At 43.5% G+C, this 17,941-nt stretch overlaps 11 pseudogenes; all 11 read left to right on the forward strand.

The window, feature by feature from the left end:
- The first annotated feature begins 247 nt into the window (after positions 1-247).
- LOC130305661 (U2 spliceosomal RNA) lies at positions 248-511 on the forward strand (annotated as a pseudogene).
- A 1,479-nt stretch (positions 512-1,990) lies between these two features.
- On the forward strand, positions 1,991-2,254 carry LOC130305674 (U2 spliceosomal RNA; annotated as a pseudogene).
- A 1,476-nt stretch (positions 2,255-3,730) lies between these two features.
- LOC130305626 (U2 spliceosomal RNA) lies at positions 3,731-3,994 on the forward strand (annotated as a pseudogene).
- Positions 3,995-5,479: 1,485 nt separating this feature from the next.
- On the forward strand, positions 5,480-5,743 carry LOC130305630 (U2 spliceosomal RNA; annotated as a pseudogene).
- Positions 5,744-7,199: 1,456 nt separating this feature from the next.
- On the forward strand, positions 7,200-7,463 carry LOC130305650 (U2 spliceosomal RNA; annotated as a pseudogene).
- Positions 7,464-8,936: 1,473 nt separating this feature from the next.
- LOC130305631 (U2 spliceosomal RNA) lies at positions 8,937-9,200 on the forward strand (annotated as a pseudogene).
- A 1,473-nt stretch (positions 9,201-10,673) lies between these two features.
- On the forward strand, positions 10,674-10,937 carry LOC130305632 (U2 spliceosomal RNA; annotated as a pseudogene).
- Positions 10,938-12,406: 1,469 nt separating this feature from the next.
- On the forward strand, positions 12,407-12,670 carry LOC130305633 (U2 spliceosomal RNA; annotated as a pseudogene).
- Positions 12,671-14,146: 1,476 nt separating this feature from the next.
- LOC130305635 (U2 spliceosomal RNA) lies at positions 14,147-14,409 on the forward strand (annotated as a pseudogene).
- Positions 14,410-15,887: 1,478 nt separating this feature from the next.
- Positions 15,888-16,151, forward strand: LOC130305642 (U2 spliceosomal RNA; annotated as a pseudogene).
- A 1,476-nt stretch (positions 16,152-17,627) lies between these two features.
- Positions 17,628-17,893, forward strand: LOC130305678 (U2 spliceosomal RNA; annotated as a pseudogene).
- The last annotated feature ends 48 nt before the right edge of the window (positions 17,894-17,941 follow it).

Here is a 17,941-nt window from a genome sequence, read left to right on the forward strand (position 1 = left end):
GGGGTTCAGGCAAAAGCCAGGCTATGGATTGCATTGCTAAATGCTCCATCAGAGTGCAATGGTCGCCTGTCCTTTTTTTAAGTGATGATGTGGGTTTAGCCTGTGCTGTATGTATGTATGGGTGGCTGACTGCCACCCACCCAGAAAGTGTATGGGAGGCTGGTTGGCTGCCAGCCTTCCTTCCATTCCTATGAGTAATGTGAGTGCTCATGAAGGGGACATGGTTGGGTCCACCCCTTTCCCGGTTATCCCCTCTAGGCCTTTTGGCTTAGATCAAGTGTAAAAAAAGAAAGGATCTTGCGACAGATCGCATCCTGAGGCACGTTTTTTTTTGTGTGAATACTTGCACTTGGGTGACTTGTGAGCACATACTGATACATACGTTCCCTATCTGGGGACCATAAATTAAATGGATTTTTGAGAAAGGGAGCTGATTTGGAAGCTTGCTTCTGTCGCCCTATGCATTGACCCGATGTGGCAGTATCTTCGGGTAGTGAACAGTGCACCACCCCATTCCAGTGTTAAACAAGAAAGATTCTCATTTAATCCTCCGTGGGTGAGAATTTGAGTTTGAGAATTGGAGACCAAAATGATGAGTTGCACTGACTGGTTTATGAACGTCTATTCATTTAGCGTTTTAATGACCATGTTTGCACACTGATTGGTGTAAAAAAATAAAATAAAACTAAATAATAATAATCTAGCACACCTGTGCAGGTTTGACATGACATGACAGGTAGCTGTCTTGTGGGTGGTGCTGAATCCTGTTAAATGACATGAGGGTCTCATGCCTATACACAAGGGTGTGTCATTGCTGTTGCTTGACCATGCATTGGTTTCTGTGGTCAGTGAATGATAAAAACAAAATTTACCATCCATTGATGGATGGGAAATCCGCCATGAGGCATTTGTTTTTAGAAACTGCTGCTCACAACCAATGTTGCAATGGAGTGTCTCCATCTGCTGGTGGTATTGGAAAGGCATTAGTGCTATGACAGGGTCTGAAGAAGAAGAAGAGAGAAGAAGAAGAAGAAGACGGAAAAAAATATATATAAAAAGAAAAAGAGAGAGAGAGAGAGAGACTGACTTAGTGAGCGAGTGAGTGAGAGAGTGAGAGTGAGTGAGAGTGAATGAGTGAGTGAGTGATTGAGTGAGTGAGTGAGTGAGTGAGAACAAATGAGTTAAAGCAAGTGAGTGAGAGAGAGATCGAATGAATGAAAGTCTGAATGACAGAAAGAAAAAAGGATGAAGAAAGAAGCATGAAGAAAAAAAAATGTATATGGAGTTGCTGACATGAGTGCAATCTACAAAGCCGTTGAGGCTGATCCTCATGGGAGGATTATTGCACCAGGACCCTTAGCACTTTTAAAATGCCATTCAATGCCACGGGCTAGATGTAAACTGCAGATGACCATGTTGTGGTAGTTACCATGGATACCCAAGTGATGTGTGAGCTAACACATAGGCCCAACAGATTCCAAGAAGGCCAGAATCACCAGCGGCACCACCATCGATTGTCAGGTCACCCGGATTCAGCAAATACCAGAGTCCAAAATGATGCAGGTTTATACTGTTAATTTTCAGTTTATCGTTACAGTTGGTGTTATTCCATGTCGGAAGGGACGCAGCTACAGCCAGTGGGGTAACTAGAGACAGGCAGGCAGCTATGTGCAACAAAGGTAGGCGTGTTGTTTTCATATGCAGATCTGAAATATTGTCTTATATGCAAGAGGAGGAGTGATGGGGGTTCAGGCAAAAGCCAGGCTATGGATTGCATTGCTAAATGCTCCATCAGAGTGCAATGGTCGCCTGTCCTTTTTTTAAGTGATGATGTGGGTTTAGCCTGTGCTGTATGTATGTATGGGTGGCTGACTGCCACCCACCCAGAAAGTGTATGGGAGGCTGGTTGGCTGCCAGCCTTCCTTCCATTCCTATGAGTAATGTGAGTGCTCATGAAGGGGACATGGTTGGGTCCACCCCTTTCCCGGTTATCCCCTCTAGGCCTTTTGGCTTAGATCAAGTGTAAAAAAAGAAAGGATCTTGCGACAGATCGCATCCTGAGGCACGTTTTTTTTTGTGTGAATACTTGCACTTGGGTGACTTGTGAGCACATACTGATACATACGTTCCCTATCTGGGGACCATAAATTAAATGGATTTTTGAGAAAGGGAGCTGATTTGGAAGCTTGCTTCTGTCGCCCTATGCATTGACCCGATGTGGCAGTATCTTCGGGTAGTGAACAGTGCACCACCCCATTCCAGTGTTAAACAAGAAAGATTCTCATTTAATCCTCCGTGGGTGAGAATTTGAGTTTGAGAATTGGAGACCAAAATGATGAGTTGCACTGACTGGTTTATGAACGTCTATTCATTTAGCGTTTTAATGACCATGTTTGCACACTGATTGGTGTAAAAAAATAAAATAAAACTAAATAATAATAATCTAGCACACCTGTGCAGGTTTGACATGACATGACAGGTAGCTGTCTTGTGGGTGGTGCTGAATCCTGTTAAATGACATGAGGGTCTCATGCCTATACACAAGGGTGTGTCATTGCTGTTGCTTGACCATGCATTGGTTTCTGTGGTCAGTGAATGATAAAAACAAAATTTACCATCCATTGATGGATGGGAAATCCGCCATGAGGCATTTGTTTTTAGAAACTGCTGCTCACAACCAATGTTGCAATGGAGTGTCTCCATCTGCTGGTGGTATTGGAAAGGCATTAGTGCTATGACAGGGTCTGAAGAAGAAGAAGAAGAAGAAGAAGAAGAAGACGGAAAAAAATATATATAAAAAGAAAAAGAGAGAGAGAGAGAGAGACTGACTTAGTGAGCGAGTGAGTGAGAGAGTGAGAGTGAGTGAGAGTGAATGAGTGAGTGAGTGATTGAGTGAGTGAGTGAGTGAGTGAGAACAAATGAGTTAAAGCAAGTGAGTGAGAGAGATCGAATGAATGAAAGTCTGAATGACAGAAAGAAAAAAGGATGAAGAAAGAAGCATGAAGAAAAAAAAATGTATATGGAGTTGCTGACATGAGTGCAATCTACAAAGCCGTTGAGGCTGATCCTCATGGGAGGATTATTGCACCAGGACCCTTAGCACTTTTAAAATGCCATTCAATGCCACGGGCTAGATGTAAACTGCAGATGACCATGTTGTGGTAGTTACCATGGATACCCAAGTGATGTGTGAGCTAACACATAGGCCCAACAGATTCCAAGAAGGCCAGAATCACCAGCGGCACCACCATCGATTGTCAGGTCACCCGGATTCAGCAAATACCAGAGTCCAAAATGATGCAGGTTTATACTGTTAATTTTCAGTTTATCGTTACAGTTGGTGTTATTCCATGTCGGAAGGGACGCAGCTACAGCCAGTGGGGTAACTAGAGACAGGCAGGCAGCTATGTGCAACAAAGGTAGGCGTGTTGTTTTCATATGCAGATCTGAAATATTGTCTTATATGCAAGAGGAGGAGTGATGGGGGTTCAGGCAAAAGCCAGGCTATGGATTGCATTGCTAAATGCTCCATCAGAGTGCAATGGTCGCCTGTCCTTTTTTTAAGTGATGATGTGGGTTTAGCCTGTGCTGTATGTATGTATGGGTGGCTGACTGCCACCCACCCAGAAAGTGTATGGGAGGCTGGTTGGCTGCCAGCCTTCCTTCCATTCCTATGAGTAATGTGAGTGCTCATGAAGGGGACATGGTTGGGTCCACCCCTTTCCCGGTTATCCCCTCTAGGCCTTTTGGCTTAGATCAAGTGTAAAAAAAGAAAGGATCTTGCGACAGATCGCATCCTGAGGCACGTTTTTTTTTGTGTGAATACTTGCACTTGGGTGACTTGTGAGCACATACTGATACATACGTTCCCTATCTGGGGACCATAAATTAAATGGATTTTTGAGAAAGGGAGCTGATTTGGAAGCTTGCTTCTGTCGCCCTATGCATTGACCCGATGTGGCAGTATCTTCGGGTAGTGAACAGTGCACCACCCCATTCCAGTGTTAAACAAGAAAGATTCTCATTTAATCCTCCGTGGGTGAGAATTTGAGTTTGAGAATTGGAGACCAAAATGATGAGTTGCACTGACTGGTTTATGAACGTCTATTCATTTAGCGTTTTAATGACCATGTTTGCACACTGATTGGTGTAAAAAAATAAAATAAAACTAAATAATAATAATCTAGCACACCTGTGCAGGTTTGACATGACATGACAGGTAGCTGTCTTGTGGGTGGTGCTGAATCCTGTTAAATGACATGAGGGTCTCATGCCTATACACAAGGGTGTGTCATTGCTGTTGCTTGACCATGCATTGGTTTCTGTGGTCAGTGAATGATAAAAACAAAATTTACCATCCATTGATGGATGGGAAATCCGCCATGAGGCATTTGTTTTTAGAAACTGCTGCTCACAACCAATGTTGCAATGGAGTGTCTCCATCTGCTGGTGGTATTGGAAAGGCATTAGTGCTATGACAGGGTCTGAAGAAGAAGAAGAAGAAGAAGAAGAAGAAGAAGAAGAAGACGGAAAAAAATATATATAAAAAGAAAAAGAGAGAGAGAGAGAGAGACTGACTTAGTGAGCGAGTGAGTGAGAGAGTGAGAGTGAGTGAGAGTGAATGAGTGAGTGAGTGATTGAGTGAGTGAGTGAGTGAGTGAGAACAAATGAGTTAAAGCAAGTGAGTGAGAGAGATCGAATGAATGAAAGTCTGAATGACAGAAAGAAAAAAGGATGAAGAAAGAAGCATGAAGAAAAAAAAATGTATATGGAGTTGCTGACATGAGTGCAATCTACAAAGCCGTTGAGGCTGATCCTCATGGGAGGATTATTGCACCAGGACCCTTAGCACTTTTAAAATGCCATTCAATGCCACGGGCTAGATGTAAACTGCAGATGACCATGTTGTGGTAGTTACCATGGATACCCAAGTGATGTGTGAGCTAACACATAGGCCCAACAGATTCCAAGAAGGCCAGAATCACCAGTGGCACCACCATCGATTGTCAGGTCACCCGGATTCAGCAAATACCAGAGTCCAAAATGATGCAGGTTTATACTGTTAATTTTCAGTTTATCGTTACAGTTGGTGTTATTCCATGTCGGAAGGGACGCAGCTACAGCCAGTGGGGTAACTAGAGACAGGCAGGCAGCTATGTGCAACAAAGGTAGGCGTGTTGTTTTCATATGCAGATCTGAAATATTGTCTTATATGCAAGAGGAGGAGTGATGGGGGTTCAGGCAAAAGCCAGGCTATGGATTGCATTGCTAAATGCTCCATCAGAGTGCAATGGTCGCCTGTCCTTTTTTTAAGTGATGATGTGGGTTTAGCCTGTGCTGTATGTATGTATGGGTGGCTGACTGCCACCCACCCAGAAAGTGTATGGGAGGCTGGTTGGCTGCCAGCCTTCCTTCCATTCCTATGAGTAATGTGAGTGCTCATGAAGGGGACATGGTTGGGTCCACCCCTTTCCCGGTTATCCCCTCTAGGCCTTTTGGCTTAGATCAAGTGTAAAAAAAGAAAGGATCTTGCGACAGATCGCATCCTGAGGCACGTTTTTTTTTGTGTGAATACTTGCACTTGGGTGACTTGTGAGCACATACTGATACATACGTTCCCTATCTGGGGACCATAAATTAAATGGATTTTTGAGAAAGGGAGCTGATTTGGAAGCTTGCTTCTGTCGCCCTATGCATTGACCCGATGTGGCAGTATCTTCGGGTAGTGAACAGTGCACCACCCCATTCCAGTGTTAAACAAGAAAGATTCTCATTTAATCCTCCGTGGGTGAGAATTTGAGTTTGAGAATTGGAGACCAAAATGATGAGTTGCACTGACTGGTTTATGAACGTCTATTCATTTAGCGTTTTAATGACCATGTTTGCACACTGATTGGTGTAAAAAAATAAAATAAAACTAAATAATAATAATCTAGCACACCTGTGCAGGTTTGACATGACATGACAGGTAGCTGTCTTGTGGGTGGTGCTGAATCCTGTTAAATGACATGAGGGTCTCATGCCTATACACAAGGGTGTGTCATTGCTGTTGCTTGACCATGCATTGGTTTCTGTGGTCAGTGAATGATAAAAACAAAATTTACCATCCATTGATGGATGGGAAATCCGCCATGAGGCATTTGTTTTTAGAAACTGCTGCTCACAACCAATGTTGCAATGGAGTGTCTCCATCTGCTGGTGGTATTGGAAAGGCATTAGTGCTATGACAGGGTCTGAAGAAGAAGAAGAAGAAGAAGAAGAAGACGGAAAAAAAATATATATAAAAAGAAAAAGAGAGAGAGAGAGAGAGACTGACTTAGTGAGCGAGTGAGTGAGAGTGAATGAGTGAGTGAGTGATTGAGTGAGTGAGTGAGTGAGTGAGAACAAATGAGTTAAAGCAAGTGAGTGAGAGAGATCGAATGAATGAAAGTCTGAATGACAGAAAGAAAAAAGGATGAAGAAAGAAGCATGAAGAAAAAAAAATGTATATGGAGTTGCTGACATGAGTGCAATCTACAAAGCCGTTGAGGCTGATCCTCATGGGAGGATTATTGCACCAGGACCCTTAGCACTTTTAAAATGCCATTCAATGCCACGGGCTAGATGTAAACTGCAGATGACCATGTTGTGGTAGTTACCATGGATACCCAAGTGATGTGTGAGCTAACACATAGGCCCAACAGATTCCAAGAAGGCCAGAATCACCAGCGGCACCACCATCGATTGTCAGGTCACCCGGATTCAGCAAATACCAGAGTCCAAAATGATGCAGGTTTATACTGTTAATTTTCAGTTTATCGTTACAGTTGGTGTTATTCCATGTCGGAAGGGACGCAGCTACAGCCAGTGGGGTAACTAGAGACAGGCAGGCAGCTATGTGCAACAAAGGTAGGCGTGTTGTTTTCATATGCAGATCTGAAATATTGTCTTATATGCAAGAGGAGGAGTGATGGGGGTTCAGGCAAAAGCCAGGCTATGGATTGCATTGCTAAATGCTCCATCAGAGTGCAATGGTCGCCTGTCCTTTTTTTAAGTGATGATGTGGGTTTAGCCTGTGCTGTATGTATGTATGGGTGGCTGACTGCCACCCACCCAGAAAGTGTATGGGAGGCTGGTTGGCTGCCAGCCTTCCTTCCATTCCTATGAGTAATGTGAGTGCTCATGAAGGGGACATGGTTGGGTCCACCCCTTTCCCGGTTATCCCCTCTAGGCCTTTTGGCTTAGATCAAGTGTAAAAAAAGAAAGGATCTTGCGACAGATCGCATCCTGAGGCACATTTTTTTTTGTGTGAATACTTGCACTTGGGTGACTTGTGAGCACATACTGATACATACGTTCCCTATCTGGGGACCATAAATTAAATGGATTTTTGAGAAAGGGAGCTGATTTGGAAGCTTGCTTCTGTCGCCCTATGCATTGACCCGATGTGGCAGTATCTTCGGGTAGTGAACAGTGCACCACCCCATTCCAGTGTTAAACAAGAAAGATTCTCATTTAATCCTCCGTGGGTGAGAATTTGAGTTTGAGAATTGGAGACCAAAATGATGAGTTGCACTGACTGGTTTATGAACGTCTATTCATTTAGCGTTTTAATGACCATGTTTGCACACTGATTGGTGTAAAAAAATAAAATAAAACTAAATAATAATAATCTAGCACACCTGTGCAGGTTTGACATGACATGACAGGTAGCTGTCTTGTGGGTGGTGCTGAATCCTGTTAAATGACATGAGGGTCTCATGCCTATACACAAGGGTGTGTCATTGCTGTTGCTTGACCATGCATTGGTTTCTGTGGTCAGTGAATGATAAAAACAAAATTTACCATCCATTGATGGATGGGAAATCCGCCATGAGGCATTTGTTTTTAGAAACTGCTGCTCACAACCAATGTTGCAATGGAGTGTCTCCATCTGCTGGTGGTATTGGAAAGGCATTAGTGCTATGACAGGGTCTGAAGAAGAAGAAGAAGAAGAAGAAGAAGACGGAAAAAAATATATATAAAAAGAAAAAGAGAGAGAGAGAGAGAGACTGACTTAGTGAGCGAGTGAGTGAGAGAGTGAGAGTGAGTGAGAGTGAATGAGTGAGTGAGTGATTGAGTGAGTGAGTGAGTGAGTGAGAACAAATGAGTTAAAGCAAGTGAGTGAGAGAGATCGAATGAATGAAAGTCTGAATGACAGAAAGAAAAAAGGATGAAGAAAGAAGCATGAAGAAAAAAAAATGTATATGGAGTTGCTGACATGAGTGCAATCTACAAAGCCGTTGAGGCTGATCCTCATGGGAGGATTATTGCACCAGGACCCTTAGCACTTTTAAAATGCCATTCAATGCCACGGGCTAGATGTAAACTGCAGATGACCATGTTGTGGTAGTTACCATGGATACCCAAGTGATGTGTGAGCTAACACATAGGCCCAACAGATTCCAAGAAGGCCAGAATCACCAGCGGCACCACCATCGATTGTCAGGTCACCCGGATTCAGCAAATACCAGAGTCCAAAATGATGCAGGTTTATACTGTTAATTTTCAGTTTATCGTTACAGTTGGTGTTATTCCATGTCGGAAGGGACGCAGCTACAGCCAGTGGGGTAACTAGAGACAGGCAGGCAGCTATGTGCAACAAAGGTAGGCGTGTTGTTTTCATATGCAGATCTGAAATATTGTCTTATATGCAAGAGGAGGAGTGATGGGGGTTCAGGCAAAAGCCAGGCTATGGATTGCATTGCTAAATGCTCCATCAGAGTGCAATGGTCGCCTGTCCTTTTTTTAAGTGATGATGTGGGTTTAGCCTGTGCTGTATGTATGTATGGGTGGCTGACTGCCACCCACCCAGAAAGTGTATGGGAGGCTGGTTGGCTGCCAGCCTTCCTTCCATTCCTATGAGTAATGTGAGTGCTCATGAAGGGGACATGGTTGGGTCCACCCCTTTCCCGGTTATCCCCTCTAGGCCTTTTGGCTTAGATCAAGTGTAAAAAAAGAAAGGATCTTGCGACAGATCGCATCCTGAGGCACGTTTTTTTTTGTGTGAATACTTGCACTTGGGTGACTTGTGAGCACATACTGATACATACGTTCCCTATCTGGGGACCATAAATTAAATGGATTTTTGAGAAAGGGAGCTGATTTGGAAGCTTGCTTCTGTCGCCCTATGCATTGACCCGATGTGGCAGTATCTTCGGGTAGTGAACAGTGCACCACCCCATTCCAGTGTTAAACAAGAAAGATTCTCATTTAATCCTCCGTGGGTGAGAATTTGAGTTTGAGAATTGGAGACCAAAATGATGAGTTGCACTGACTGGTTTATGAACGTCTATTCATTTAGCGTTTTAATGACCATGTTTGCACACTGATTGGTGTAAAAAAATAAAATAAAACTAAATAATAATAATCTAGCACACCTGTGCAGGTTTGACATGACATGACAGGTAGCTGTCTTGTGGGTGGTGCTGAATCCTGTTAAATGACATGAGGGTCTCATGCCTATACACAAGGGTGTGTCATTGCTGTTGCTTGACCATGCATTGGTTTCTGTGGTCAGTGAATGATAAAAACAAAATTTACCATCCATTGATGGATGGGAAATCCGCCATGAGGCATTTGTTTTTAGAAACTGCTGCTCACAACCAATGTTGCAATGGAGTGTCTCCATCTGCTGGTGGTATTGGAAAGGCATTAGTGCTATGACAGGGTCTGAAGAAGAAGAAGAAGAAGAAGAAGAAGACGGAAAAAAATATATATAAAAAGAAAAAGAGAGAGAGAGAGAGAGACTGACTTAGTGAGCGAGTGAGTGAGAGAGTGAGAGTGAGTGAGAGTGAATGAGTGAGTGAGTGATTGAGTGAGTGAGTGAGTGAGTGAGAACAAATGAGTTAAAGCAAGTGAGTGAGAGAGATCGAATGAATGAAAGTCTGAATGACAGAAAGAAAAAAGGATGAAGAAAGAAGCATGAAGAAAAAAAAATGTATATGGAGTTGCTGACATGAGTGCAATCTACAAAGCCGTTGAGGCTGATCCTCATGGGAGGATTATTGCACCAGGACCCTTAGCACTTTTAAAATGCCATTCAATGCCACGGGCTAGATGTAAACTGCAGATGACCATGTTGTGGTAGTTACCATGGATACCCAAGTGATGTGTGAGCTAACACATAGGCCCAACAGATTCCAAGAAGGCCAGAATCACCAGCGGCACCACCATCGATTGTCAGGTCACCCGGATTCAGCAAATACCAGAGTCCAAAATGATGCAGGTTTATACTGTTAATTTTCAGTTTATCGTTACAGTTGGTGTTATTCCATGTCGGAAGGGACGCAGCTACAGCCAGTGGGGTAACTAGAGACAGGCAGGCAGCTATGTGCAACAAAGGTAGGCGTGTTGTTTTCATATGCAGATCTGAAATATTGTCTTATATGCAAGAGGAGGAGTGATGGGGGTTCAGGCAAAAGCCAGGCTATGGATTGCATTGCTAAATGCTCCATCAGAGTGCAATGGTCGCCTGTCCTTTTTTTAAGTGATGATGTGGGTTTAGCCTGTGCTGTATGTATGTATGGGTGGCTGACTGCCACCCACCCAGAAAGTGTATGGGAGGCTGGTTGGCTGCCAGCCTTCCTTCCATTCCTATGAGTAATGTGAGTGCTCATGAAGGGGACATGGTTGGGTCCACCCCTTTCCCGGTTATCCCCTCTAGGCCTTTTGGCTTAGATCAAGTGTAAAAAAAGAAAGGATCTTGCGACAGATCGCATCCTGAGGCACGTTTTTTTTTGTGTGAATACTTGCACTTGGGTGACTTGTGAGCACATACTGATACATACGTTCCCTATCTGGGGACCATAAATTAAATGGATTTTTGAGAAAGGGAGCTGATTTGGAAGCTTGCTTCTGTCGCCCTATGCATTGACCCGATGTGGCAGTATCTTCGGGTAGTGAACAGTGCACCACCCCATTCCAGTGTTAAACAAGAAAGATTCTCATTTAATCCTCCGTGGGTGAGAATTTGAGTTTGAGAATTGGAGACCAAAATGATGAGTTGCACTGACTGGTTTATGAACGTCTATTCATTTAGCGTTTTAATGACCATGTTTGCACACTGATTGGTGTAAAAAAATAAAATAAAACTAAATAATAATAATCTAGCACACCTGTGCAGGTTTGACATGACATGACAGGTAGCTGTCTTGTGGGTGGTGCTGAATCCTGTTAAATGACATGAGGGTCTCATGCCTATACACAAGGGTGTGTCATTGCTGTTGCTTGACCATGCATTGGTTTCTGTGGTCAGTGAATGATAAAAACAAAATTTACCATCCATTGATGGATGGGAAATCCGCCATGAGGCATTTGTTTTTAGAAACTGCTGCTCACAACCAATGTTGCAATGGAGTGTCTCCATCTGCTGGTGGTATTGGAAAGGCATTAGTGCTATGACAGGGTCTGAAGAAGAAGAAGAAGAAGAAGAAGAAGACGGAAAAAAATATATATAAAAAGAAAAAGAGAGAGAGAGAGAGAGACTGACTTAGTGAGCGAGTGAGTGAGAGAGTGAGAGTGAGTGAGAGTGAATGAGTGAGTGAGTGATTGAGTGAGTGAGTGAGTGAGAACAAATGAGTTAAAGCAAGTGAGTGAGAGAGATCGAATGAATGAAAGTCTGAATGACAGAAAGAAAAAAGGATGAAGAAAGAAGCATGAAGAAAAAAAAATGTATATGGAGTTGCTGACATGAGTGCAATCTACAAAGCCGTTGAGGCTGATCCTCATGGGAGGATTATTGCACCAGGACCCTTAGCACTTTTAAAATGCCATTCAATGCCACGGGCTAGATGTAAACTGCAGATGACCATGTTGTGGTAGTTACCATGGATACCCAAGTGATGTGTGAGCTAACACATAGGCCCAACAGATTCCAAGAAGGCCAGAATCACCAGCGGCACCACCATCGATTGTCAGGTCACCCGGATTCAGCAAATACCAGAGTCCAAAATGATGCAGGTTTATACTGTTAATTTTCAGTTTATCGTTACAGTTGGTGTTATTCCATGTCGGAAGGGACGCAGCTACAGCCAGTGGGGTAACTAGAGACAGGCAGGCAGCTATGTGCAACAAAGGTAGGCGTGTTGTTTTCATATGCAGATCTGAAATATTGTCTTATATGCAAGAGGAGGAGTGATGGGGGTTCAGGCAAAAGCCAGGCTATGGATTGCATTGCTAAATGCTCCATCAGAGTGCAATGGTCGCCTGTCCTTTTTTTAAGTGATGATGTGGGTTTAGCCTGTGCTGTATGTATGTATGGGTGGCTGACTGCCACCCACCCAGAAAGTGTATGGGAGGCTGGTTGGCTGCCAGCCTTCCTTCCATTCCTATGAGTAATGTGAGTGCTCATGAAGGGGACATGGTTGGGTCCACCCCTTTCCCGGTTATCCCCTCTAGGCCTTTTGGCTTAGATCAAGTGTAAAAAAAGAAAGGATCTTGCGACAGATCGCATCCTGAGGCACGTTTTTTTTTGTGTGAATACTTGCACTTGGGTGACTTGTGAGCACATACTGATACATACGTTCCCTATCTGGGGACCATAAATTAAATGGATTTTTGAGAAAGGGAGCTGATTTGGAAGCTTGCTTCTGTCGCCCTATGCATTGACCCGATGTGGCAGTATCTTCGGGTAGTGAACAGTGCACCACCCCATTCCAGTGTTAAACAAGAAAGATTCTCATTTAATCCTCCGTGGGTGAGAATTTGAGTTTGAGAATTGGAGACCAAAATGATGAGTTGCACTGACTGGTTTATGAACGTCTATTCATTTAGCGTTTTAATGACCATGTTTGCACACTGATTGGTGTAAAAAAATAAAATAAAACTAAATAATAATAATCTAGCACACCTGTGCAGGTTTGACATGACATGACAGGTAGCTGTCTTGTGGGTGGTGCTGAATCCTGTTAAATGACATGAGGGTCTCATGCCTATACACAAGGGTGTGTCATTGCTGTTGCTTGACCATGCATTGGTTTCTGTGGTCAGTGAATGATAAAAACAAAATTTACCATCCATTGATGGATGGGAAATCCGCCATGAGGCATTTGTTTTTAGAAACTGCTGCTCACAACCAATGTTGCAATGGAGTGTCTCCATCTGCTGGTGGTATTGGAAAGGCATTAGTGCTATGACAGGGTCTGAAGAAGAAGAAGAAGAAGAAGAAGAAGAAGACGGAAAAAAATATATATAAAAAGAAAAAGAGAGAGAGAGAGAGAGACTGACTTAGTGAGCAAGTGAGTGAGAGAGTGAGAGTGAGTGAGAGTGAATGAGTGAGTGAGTGATTGAGTGAGTGAGTGAGTGAGTGAGAACAAATGAGTTAAAGCAAGTGAGTGAGAGAGATCGAATGAATGAAAGTCTGAATGACAGAAAGAAAAAAGGATGAAGAAAGAAGCATGAAGAAAAAAAAATGTATATGGAGTTGCTGACATGAGTGCAATCTACAAAGCCGTTGAGGCTGATCCTCATGGGAGGATTATTGCACCAGGACCCTTAGCACTTTTAAAATGCCATTCAATGCCACGGGCTAGATGTAAACTGCAGATGACCATGTTGTGGTAGTTACCATGGATACCCAAGTGATGTGTGAGCTAACACATAGGCCCAACAGATTCCAAGAAGGCCAGAATCACCAGCGGCACCACCATCGATTGTCAGGTCACCCGGATTCAGCAAATACCAGAGTCCAAAATGATGCAGGTTTATACTGTTAATTTTCAGTTTATCGTTACAGTTGGTGTTATTCCATGTCGGAAGGGACGCAGCTACAGCCAGTGGGGTAACTAGAGACAGGCAGGCAGCTATGTGCAACAAAGGTAGGCGTGTTGTTTTCATATGCAGATCTGAAATATTGTCTTATATGCAAGAGGAGGAGTGATGGGGGTTCAGGCAAAAGCCAGGCTATGGATTGCATTGCTAAATGCTCCATCAGAGTGCAATGGTCGCCTGTCCTTTTTTTAAGTGATGATGTGGGTTTAGCCTGTGCTGTATGTATGTATGGGTGGCTGACTGCCACCCACCCAGAGAGTGTATGGGAGGCTGGTTGGCTGCCAGCCTTCCTTCCATTCCTATGAGTAATGTGAGTGCTCATGAAGGGGACATGGTTGGGTCCACCCCTTTCCCGGTTATCCCCTCTAGGCCTTTTGGCTTAGATCAAGTGTAAAAAAAGAAAGGATCTTGCGACAGATCGCATCCTGAGGCACGTTTTTTTTGTGTGAATACTTGCACTTGGGTGACTTGTGAGCACATACTGATACATACGTTCCCTATCTGGGGACCATAAATTAAATGGATTTTTGAGAAAGGGAGCTGATTTGGAAGCTTGCTTCTGTCGCCCTATGCATTGACCCGATGTGGCAGTATATTCGGGTAGTGAACAGTGCACCACCCCATTCCAGTGTTAAACAAGAAAGATTCTCATTTAATCCTCCGTGGGTGAGAATTTGAGTTTGAGAATTGGAGACCAAAATGATGAGTTGCACTGACTGGTTTATGAACGTCTATTCATTTAGCGTTTTAATGACCATGTTTGCACACTGATTGGTGTAAAAAAATAAAATAAAACTAAATAATAATAATCTAGCACACCTGTGCAGGTTTGACATGACATGACAGGTAGCTGTCTTGTGGGTGGTGCTGAATCCTGTTAAATGACGTGAGGGTCTCATGCCTATACACAAGGGTGTGTCATTGCTGTTGCTTGACCATGCATTGGTATCTGTGGTCAGTGAATGATAAAAACAAAATTTACCATCCATTGATGGATGGGAAATCCGCCATGAGGCATTTGTTTTTAGAAACTGCTGCTCACAACCAATGTTGCAATGGAGTGTCTCCATCTGCTGGTGGTATTGGAAAGGCATTAGTGCTATGACAGGGTCTGAAGAAGAAGAAGAAGAAGAAGAAGAAGAAGACGGAAAAAAATATATATAAAAAGAAAAAGAGAGAGAGAGAGAGAGAGACTGACTTAGTGAGCGAGTGAGTGAGAGAGTGAGAGTGAGTGAGAGTGAATGAGTGAGTGAGTGATTGAGTGAGTGAGTGAGTGAGTGAGAACAAATGAGTTAAAGCAAGTGAGTGAGAGAGATCGAATGAATGAAAGTCTGAATGACAGAAAGAAAAAAGGATGAAGAAAGAAGCATGAAGAAAAAAAAATGTATATGGAGTTGCTGACATGAGTGCAATCTACAAAGCCGTTGAGGCTGATCCTCATGGGAGGATTATTGCACCAGGACCCTTAGCACTTTTAAAATGCCATTCAATGCCACGGGCTAGATGTAAACTGCAGATGACCATGTTGTGGTAGTTACCATGGATACCCAAGTGATGTGTGAGCTAACACATAGGCCCAACAGATTCCAAGAAGGCCAGAATCACCAGCGGCACCACCATCGATTGTCAGGTCACCCGGATTCAGCAAATACCAGAGTCCAAAATGATGCAGGTTTATACTGTTAATTTTCAGTTTATCGTTACAGTTGGTGTTATTCCATGTCGGAAGGGACGCAGCTACAGCCAGTGGGGTAACTAGAGACAGGCAGGCAGCTATGTGCAACAAAGGTAGGCGTGTTGTTTTCATATGCAGATCTGAAATATTGTCTTATATGCAAGAGGAGGAGTGATGGGGGTTCAGGCAAAAGCCAGGCTATGGATTGCATTGCTAAATGCTCCATCAGAGTGCAATGGTCGCCTGTCCTTTTTTTAAGTGATGATGTGGGTTTAGCCTGTGCTGTATGTATGTATGGGTGGCTGACTGCCACCCACCCAGAGAGTGTATGGGAGGCTGGTTGGCTGCCAGCCTTCCTTCCATTCCTATGAGTAATGTGAGTGCTCATGAAGGGGACATGGTTGGGTCCACCCCTTTCCCGGTTATCCCCTCTAGGCCTTTTGGCTTAGATCAAGTGTAAAAAAAGAAAGGATCTTGCGACAGATCGCATCCTGAGGCACGTTTTTTTTTGTGTGAATACTTGCACTTGGGTGACTTGTGAGCACATACTGATACATACGTTCCCTATCTGGGGACCATAAATTAAATGGATTTTTGAGAAAGGGAGCTGATTTGGAAGCTTGCTTCTGTCGCCCTATGCATTGACCCGATGTGGCAGTATATTCGGGTAGTGAACAGTGCACCACCCCATTCCAGTGTTAAACAAGAAAGATTCTCATTTAATCCTCCGTGGGTGAGAATTTGAGTTTGAGAATTGGAGACCAAAATGATGAGTTGCACTGACTGGTTTATGAACGTCTATTCATTTAGCGTTTTAATGACCATGTTTGCACACTGATTGGTGTAAAAAAATAAAATAAAACTAAATAATAATAATCTAGCACACCTGTGCAGGTTTGACATGACATGACAGGTAGCTGTCTTGTGGGTGGTGCTGAATCCTGTTAAATGACGTGAGGGTCTCATGCCTATACACAAGGGTGTGTCATTGCTGTTGCTTGACCATGCATTGGTATCTGTGGTCAGTGAATGATAAAAACAAAATTTACCATCCATTGATGGATGGGAAATCCGCCATGAGGCATTTGTTTTTAGAAACTGCTGCTCACAACCAATGTTGCAATGGAGTGTCTCCATCTGCTGGTGGTATTGGAAAGGCATTAGTGCTATGACAGGGTCTGAAGAAGAAGAAGAAGAAGAAGAAGAAGAAGACGGAAAAAAATATATATAAAAAGAAAAAGAGAGAGAGAGAGAGAGACTGACTTAGTGAGCGAGTGAGTGAGAGAGTGAGAGTGAGTGAGAGTGAATGAGTGAGTGAGTGATTGAGTGAGTGAGTGAGTGAGTGGGAACAAATGAGTTAAAGCAAGTGAGTGAGAGAGATCGAATGAATGAAAGTCTGAATGACAGAAAGAAAAAAGGATGAAGAAAGAAGCATGAAGAAAAAAAAATGTATATGGAGTTGCTGACATGAGTGCAATCTACAAAGCCGTTGAGGCTGATCCTCATGGGAGGATTATTGCACCAGGACCCTTAGCACTTTTAAAATGCCATTCAATGCCACGGGCTAGATGTAAACTGCAGATGACCATGTTGTGGTAGTTACCATGGATACCCAAGTGATGTGTGAGCTAACACATAGGCCCAACAGATTCCAAGAAGGCCAGAATCACCAGCGGCACCACCATCGATTGTCAGGTCACCCGGATTCAGCAAATACCAGAGTCCAAAATGATGCAGGTTTATACTGTTAATTTTCAGTTTATCGTTACAGTTGGTGTTATTCCATGTCGGAAGGGACGCAGCTACAGCCAGTGGGGTAACTAGAGACAGGCAGGCAGCTATGTGCAACAAAGGTAGGCGTGTTGTTTTCATATGCAGATCTGAAATATTGTCTTATATGCAAGAGGAGGAGTGATGGGGGTTCAGGCAAAAGCCAGGCTATGGATTGCATTGCTAAATGCTCCATCAGAGTGCAATGGTCGCCTGTCCTTTTTTTAAGTGATGATGTGGGTTTAGCCTGTGCTGTATGTATGTATGGGTGGCTGACTGCCACCCACCCAGAGAGTGTATGGGAGGCTGGTTGGCTGCCAGCCTTCCTTCCATTCCTATGAGTAATGTGAGTGCTCATGAAGGGGACATGGTTGGGTCCACCCCTTTCCCGGTTATCCCCTCTAGGCCTTTTGGCTTAGATCAAGTGTAAAAAAAGAAAGGATCTTGCGACAGATCGCATCCTGAGGCACGTTTTTTTTTTTGTGTGAATACTTGCACTTGGGTGACTTGTGAGCACATACTGATACATACGTTCCCTATCTGGGGACCATAAATTAAATGGATTTTTGAGAAAGGGAGCTGATTTGGAAGCTTGCTTCTGTCGCCCTATGCATTGACCCGATGTGGCAGTATATTCGGGTAGTGAACAGTGCACCACCCCATTCCAGTGTTAAACAAGAAAGATTCTCATTTAATCCTCCGTGGGTG

This window comes from Hyla sarda, unplaced genomic scaffold (assembly GCF_029499605.1).
Source record: "Hyla sarda isolate aHylSar1 unplaced genomic scaffold, aHylSar1.hap1 scaffold_1328, whole genome shotgun sequence".
Classification (NCBI taxonomy): Eukaryota; Metazoa; Chordata; class Amphibia; order Anura; family Hylidae; genus Hyla; species Hyla sarda.